At 37.9% G+C, this 7,758-nt stretch overlaps 1 pseudogene; it reads left to right on the top strand.

Moving 5' to 3' along the window:
• Positions 1 to 5,607: 5,607 nt before the first annotated feature.
• On the top strand, positions 5,608 to 6,642 carry LOC142872326 (histone-lysine N-methyltransferase SETMAR-like; annotated as a pseudogene).
• The last annotated feature ends 1,116 nt before the right edge of the window (positions 6,643 to 7,758 follow it).

The following is a 7,758-nucleotide window of genomic DNA, read 5'->3' as shown; positions in this document are numbered from 1 at the left end:
CCCAGCCGCCGGCTGCCCGCGCGGCCGCCCCGCCCCGGGCCTTCCTCCCCGCCCCGCGCAGGTCCCGCCCGACTCGGCGAGCCTGTCGGCGGCGCGGCTGGGCTGGCGCTGCCACCGCCGCAGTGTCCGGGAGGGGGAGCTGGCTGCCCCGCCCCTGCCGCAGCCCGCCGGGGCCGGCGGGGTTGGGAGCCTCAGAGCGCCCCGCCCAGCCACGGCCGAAGGCGGGCGCGGGGCTGCAAGGACCCGGCCTCCTCGCAGCCGGGCCCTTACCCGATCCCAACAAAGGGAAGCCGGCGCCCTGGGCGGCGGGAACCACAGGACTTTCTTCATTGACGTCCTTGAAAAATCGGGGGACATCAGCTTTAGTCTCTCAGGGAGGAGCCCCCACAGACGCCCCTCTGTCCCTTCCCTGTATCACTGTGAGGCAGGAGTTCCAGGGCCCCCTCACTGGCCTTGCCTCCACAAACCTAAGGACAGGTGCATCCAGAAACTACAAAGGACATTGGGGGCGCGTGAGGACATGGAACGACTCTTATCAGTACCAAAGGAGCAACAGCTGAGGGTGCAGAGAATTCTTAATCCAGCTCTGTAATTTATCAGATTCAGTCGTTCATTCAATCAATGGTTATTGAAACCTACTGTGTCAGGCCCTTTCCTAGGCACTGTGGAAACGTCAGAAAATAAAATAAAACCCTTCCTCCCTCAGTAAAAATGATGCCTGCTTTCAGGCATTGCGTGCTGGACGGCCAGATGTATGATCCAGGGACAGTTCATTTAATCCAATCTCAGTGTATTAATGTGTCATATGAGGACTAAAAATGCGAGCCCTACCCTTCTCACATGTTTAAAAAGACAATAAAAAGGGTCTTTGAAGAATATGAAAAAGGATACAAATTGGATGAGTTAGAAACCACAGAAAATGATGGCCTTGAAAAGTCACCATTTAAAAAATAATTAACTCTTAAATACTTTTGAAAGTGAAATGACCAACTGAGAAAGATGATTCTTTACATGGAATTTTCATAATCAGAGAGTAGCATTTTATTGTAGTAAGAGAAATAAGATGCGACTTAGAATTACTTCTAACGTCTAGATTAAGTGCTGACAAGGTATTTTTAAGGATCTGTCAAGATAGTGAGGTGTGGCTTGTACAGTTTCAACAGTGCTGAAGCAACAGCAGCTAGAATTTGGTTTTGTCAGTTAAATTAACCATAGAATCATGCAACACAGAGCATTAGGGTTGAGTTTTAGGCAATTGGTCCAATTCCCTGAGTTTTCAAATGAAAAAAAAGACCCAATGATGGGAGGCTGCAAAGAGTGGAAACCATAAGAGAGGAAGATGTGAAAGCCTGGCCTTCCAAGCCCCTCCCCATGCTCTGTGTCCTGCTTGCTTCCCCCACCCTGACACCCAGCCTCATCCCATGTCCCATGACACTTGCAGTGAGACTGAAAGTATCAGGGCACATGCAGTTGCAGGGAGTTTGGAGAAATTAGGGCATCCCCTCAGAAAGTGGTCTCACTGAGAAGGAGGTTTTAGGAGACCAGCAAATTATATGGAAGGAAAGGAGAAGGAATCCTGCTGGATTCGCAGCTGACATTCATGAACCGTCACACTCGTGCAGGTGTTCACTGAGATCATCTCTCCAATCTCACATAGTCCAATTATCGAGCATTTCTCAGTTCCTGTTAGTTCTGTGCTATCTGACACAAGAGCCACATTCCAAAAGGAAGGTATTCTGTTTGCCTTCCTTCACTTCAGAATTCCCCTGGGTCTGCATCATTGTTTAGCTTAAGTACACAGACATAACTTCAAACATTATAAACAAACCTGCCCTTTGTTTCCCCCAAATGTTTCCCCACCTTAGTGGTTAGCTGAGTCAGCCAAACTCTAATGGCCTTTCTCTTTGGGGAACCTGGTCCTTACATGGGAAATTGCCTCCTCTCAACACATAACTCTTAAAGTTCTGTCAGAAAAATAATATCCAATAGAGGGAATTTAATATGGGAAACTAAGGATAAAAGATTAGAACAACTAAAAAACCAAAAGAGGGCCTGATGTTGTGGCAACCACTTATAATCCCAGCATTTGGGGAGGCCAAGGAATGATGATCACTTGAGGCCAGGAATTTGAGACCAGCCAGGGTGAGACCCCATCTCCAAGAAAATGAAACAACAAAAAAATTAGCCAGGCATAATGGCACATGCCTATAGTCCCCGGCTATAGTACCAGCTATTCGGGAAGCTGAGGCAAAAGGCTCATTTAAGTCTAGGAGTTTGAGGTTGCAGCGAGCTATGATGATGCTGCTGCTGCACTCCAGCCTGGGCAACAGAGCAAGACCCTGTCTGAAAACAAGCAAACAAACAAAAACAAAAGGAACAAACAGGGAATGATGGGGCAACACAATGATAGTACTCGGAGAAAACTTCCATCTTCTATGGATGATCAGAGATGCATCTTTTAAAATTTTAATCATGGTTCAAAAGTTTCGAGCATTAAAATGGCTTAAAAAGTTTAAAAATGAGTGTGTATGTAGTCTTCCAAGTTTCCAATTGTATGCCTTTTTGATTGAACAGATGGCAAAAATATCATTGACTTTTTATAGACCATAATTTATCATTCTGTTTAAAAATTTTTTTAATTAAGGTATAATTTACATTCAATTAAAAGCACAGATCAGAAATGTTCAATTTACATCCCCTGCCTCAGCCCACTTAGGCCACTACACTTTTGATTTTGTTTCTCTATAGATTCACTTTGCATGTTCTTGGAATTCATATAAAAAGATTCAGACAATATATACTCTTGTATGTCTAGCTTCTTTTGCACACATATTGTTTTTTTAGATTTATCCTTTATTTTATATGCTATCTGCAGTGTATTCCTTTTTATTTCATTGTATAGATATACCATCATTTGTATATCCATTTCCTAGTTATTTTCAATTCTGTCTATTAGTAGTAAAGTTGTTATGAACTTTTTAAATGAAGTTTTTTATGGATATGTTTTTGTTTCTCTTAGTCACATACTGAAAAGTGGACTTTCTGAGTTGAGTGGTAAGGATACGCTTAACATTATAGGAACCTAACAAAGTATAAGCTTTCCATAATATTGAGTAGGCTTTTACTAGATCTAATTATCCCTCAGATAACAACTATCTACCGTGAGAGGGGGGGAAAAAAACAAAAATGGAAAGCACTGACATGTAAACAAAGCAGGCATATTCCAGAAAGGAATCGACACTTGAAAGAAGAAATGGCACATTTTTGTGCCTTTTAAATTGAGAGCAGACTGCAGACAGTAGTGACCACCAGGACCCGACACTCTAATAAAAAACTTAATTTTCCTGGAATGAAGGAGTAGAGTACAGAGTTTTGGGCAACGTCCAGAGGTAAAAAGTGAGAGAATAATACTGAAAAGAACGTAATCACAGGAATAGTGCAAATTTACTGGTATAATCTGTGCACAAATCTCCATCTTATCCCTGAATGATGGGTTTGTGTGCAACAAATCAACACAGCCCAGCTAAAGAGTAAAAATAAAACAAAATGAAAAACAAAAACAAACATTGAACTGAGATCTGAAATGCCCAAGTGACAGATGTCAAATGGCTGCTAAAACAAAAACTTCAATACTGGAGTAATATAACAAAATCCAGAGTGTGTGCAACATAATATTCACAATGTCCAGGACACAATTAAAAATTGTTCAATGTATAAAAAACCAAGAAAATGTGGCCCAGTCTCAAGAAAAAAGGCAACTAACAGAAATTAATTCTTAGATGGCCCAGATGTTGGAATTAACAGAAAAGTTTTAAAATCAGCTACTATAACTATATAGTAGCTGAAGTAAAGGAAATATAAATGAATAGAGAGTCTCAGTAGAAAAACTAAAATTTTGAGAATAACCAAATTTTCTGATGACTAATGATGTCAACATGTTTCCATGTTCTTACTGGTCATTCTTATATCACATTTTGTGTTGTGAAGTATCTGTTCTAATATTTTGCTAATTCCAAATTGTGTTGTTTATCATCTTATATATAAAGAAACCTTATAGAATGTTCTTTATATATTGTAGATGCAATATATTTATGAAATATATTTTGAATATATTTTCTTCCAATTTTTTTGTTTCATTTTCTTAATGATGTTTTTGGAAGTACAAACCATTTTAATTTTGATAAAACCTTATTTCTCAAATCAAATTTGCATTTTATTGTTTATTTTGGGTCCTAAGTAATCTTTGTCCACCTCAGGTTATGAATTATCTTTTTTGTGTGTTTTCCTCTATCAATTTGATAGATTTAGTTTCTGATTCATTTCAAATTAATAGATATGATATTAGGTAAGTATGAAGGATTATTTTTTGCATAGGGACATCAGTTGTTCCAGAATTATTGTGTGAAAAGACCATCCTTTCCTTACTGAAAGACATATGTTCATGTCTATTTCTAGACTTTGCTGTGGCATTGATCCTTATGCTAATTCCACATCACTTTGATTACTCTAGGTTTATAGAAAATCTTAAAATCAGACATTGCAAGTCCTGCAATCTTACTCTTCTTTGACAAATTCTTTTGGCTCTCCTAGTCTTTTGTATTTCCATACAAATTTTTGTGTCAACTTCTCAATTTATATAAAAATGCTGTTGTTAAAATTGGAATTATGTCAAATTTATAAATCAATTTTGGCAGAATTGCCATCTTAATAATATTGAATCTTTCAATCAATGACCATGGCATTGGTTGCTATTTAATTAGGTCTCCTTGAGTTTTTTAAAAAATATAATAATAAGCTTTATTTCTTAGAGCAGTTTTAGATTTACAGAAAGATTGAACAGAAATTACAGAGTTCCCATACACCCCCTTTCCCTCTGCCCCCAGTCTTCTTCCATTATTAACATCTTGCATGAGTGAGGTACATTTGTTGAAACTGAATAGCCAAGAGTAAGACATTATTATTAACTAAAGTACATACTTTATATTATGGTTCTCTGTTGGTATTGTGCAGTTTTGTGGGTTTTGAGAAATATGTAATGTCATTTACCCATCATTACAGTATTATACAGTATAGTTTCACTGCCCTAAAAATTTCCTATACTCCACTTATTTCTTCTTCCTCTCTTTCTACTCCAAATGTCATATAGTTGGAATCATATAGTATATAGCCTTTTCAGATTGGTTTCTTTCATTTAGCAGTAAGCATTTAAGGTTCTTCCCTATCTTTTCATGGCTTGATAGCTCATTTCTTTTCATCACTGAATAATATTCCATTGTATGAATGTATTGTACGATAGTTTGTCTATCTGTTCATCTATTGAAGGACGTCGTGTTTGCTTCTAATTTGGGCAATTAAAAATAAAGTTTCTCTAAAAATTCATGTTCAGGTTTTAGTGCTGATATGAGTTTTCAACTCATTTAGGGAAATATTTAGGTTGGTGCACAAGTAATTGTCATTTTAGCATTGTTGAAATTTGCTGTTTGATATTGAAATACACTCTTAAATAAATGTGGTTATATTATACACCATTTTAATGTGCATTTCTTGCTTTATGTTGTTTTGCTAATGACTTGTTACTTGCTGCTTATATTATATTTATTTTAGACTATGGAAATGATGTCAAACGAAAAGCAAATTTGAGTGATTTTCTTACTCAAGTTCAAAATGGGTCGTAAAGCAGTGGAGACAACTTGCAACATCAACAGTGCATTTGGCCCAGGAACAGTGCAGTGGTGGTTCAAGAAGTTTTGCAAAGGAGAGGAGATCCTTGAAGATGAGGAGTGCAGTGGCCGGCCATCGGAAGTTGACAACAACCAATTCAGAGCAATCATTGAAGCTGATTCTCTTACAACTACATGAGAAGTTGCCAAAGAACTCAACTTCGACCATTCTATGGTCATTTGGCATTTGAAGCAAATTGGAAAGGTGAAAAAGCTCGATAAGTGGGTGCCTCATGAGCTGACCGAACAATCAAAACAATCATTGTTTTGAAGTGTCATCCGTATTGTACGAAACAACAATGAACCATTTCTTGATTGGATTATGACATGTGAAGAAAAGTGGATTTTATACCACAATTGGCGATAACCAGCTCAGTGGCTGGACTGAGAAGAGGCCCCAAAGCACTTCCCAAAGCCAAACTTGCACCAAAACAAAGTCACGGCCACAGTTTGGTGGTCTGCTACTGGTCCGATCCACTACAGCTTTCTGAATCCCCGTGAAACCACTCCATCTGAGAAGTATGCTCAGCAAATCGATGATATGCACCACACACTGCAACACCTGCAGCTGGTCAACAGAAAGGGCCCAATTCATCACCGCACTGCATGTCGCACAAGCAACACTTCAAAAGTGAAATGAATTGGGCTATGAAGTTTTGCCTCATCCGCCATATTCACCTGACCTCTTGCTGACCCACTACCACTTCTTCAAGCATCTGGCTGATTTTTTTTGCAGGGAAAATGCAGGGAAATCCAGCAGGATGCAGAAAATGCTTTCCAAGAGTTCATCAAATCCCGAAGCATGGATTTTTACACTTCAGGAATAAACAAACTTATTTCTGGTTGGCAAAAATGTGTTGATTGTAATGGTTCCTATGATGTGTTTGAGCTTAGTTATAATGATGTAAAACTCATGGTCTGAAACCACAATTACTTTTGCTCTGGAATACTTAGGAGCACCATTGCTGGATTGTATGATAAACTATGTTTAACTTAGTAAGAAACTGCCAAACTATCTTCCAAAGTGGCTGTACCTTTCTGCCAGTAATAAGTTAACATTCTTTTTGTTCCGCATCCTTGACAGCATTTAATGTTACCAATATTTTAGATTTTAGCTGTTCTAGGAGGTATGTTAAACATCAATGTTATAGCCATTTGATGTTTCAATTTGCAATTCTCTGATATGATATATCACTTTGAACATCTTTTCATATGCTTATTTGCCACCTGTTTAACTTCCTATGTGCAATACGTATTCAGATCATTTATCCAAATTTAATTAGGTTTTTTATTTCCTTATTGTTGAGATTTAAGAGTTCCTTGCATATTTTGGATATAAATTCTTTGTTAGATGTGTTTTGTAAATATTTTCTCCAAGTCTGTGGCTGTTTTTCATTCTCTTAATAGTGTCATTCACAGGAAGACCTTTTTGATTTTAATGAAGTCCAATTTGTCAATTTCTTTTTCATCAAGCATACTTTCAATGTTGTGTCTAAAAACTCATTGTCAAACCCAAGATCACTATGATTTTCTCCTATGTTATCTTTTAAGGCTTAATAGTTTTGTGTCTTACATTTAGGTCTATAATTAATTTTGAGTTAATGTTTTTGGGAGGTATAAGGTCAACATCTAGATCATATTTTTGCATTCAGGTGTACAACTCTTCCAGCACCATTTGTTGAAAAGATTATTTTTTCTCCATTGGATTGCCTTTGCTCCTTTGTCAAAGATCAATTGACTATATTTGTGTGTGTGTCTATTTCTGGGATTTCTATTGTGTTCCATTCACTAATCTATTTGTGTTTTGTTTGTGTGTTTGTTTTGTTTCATTTTGTTTTATGCCAATGTAACACTGTCTTGATTACTGTAGTTTTATAGCAAGTATTGAAGTTGAATAGTGTAAGTCCTCCACCTTTTTTGTTCTTCCTCAATATTGTGTTGGACATATAAGTTGGTAGATGTCTATTAGGCTATTAAGTATAGAATGTCCAATTTCCTTAAGTTTGACAGTTGATATCACTGACATTTCGCTTTGACA

This window comes from Microcebus murinus, chromosome 8, assembly GCF_040939455.1.
Source record: "Microcebus murinus isolate Inina chromosome 8, M.murinus_Inina_mat1.0, whole genome shotgun sequence".
Lineage (NCBI taxonomy): Eukaryota > Metazoa > Chordata > Mammalia > Primates > Cheirogaleidae > Microcebus > Microcebus murinus.
The sequence above is the reverse complement of the archived record's forward strand: the minus strand, read 5'-3'. Positions and strand labels throughout refer to the sequence as shown.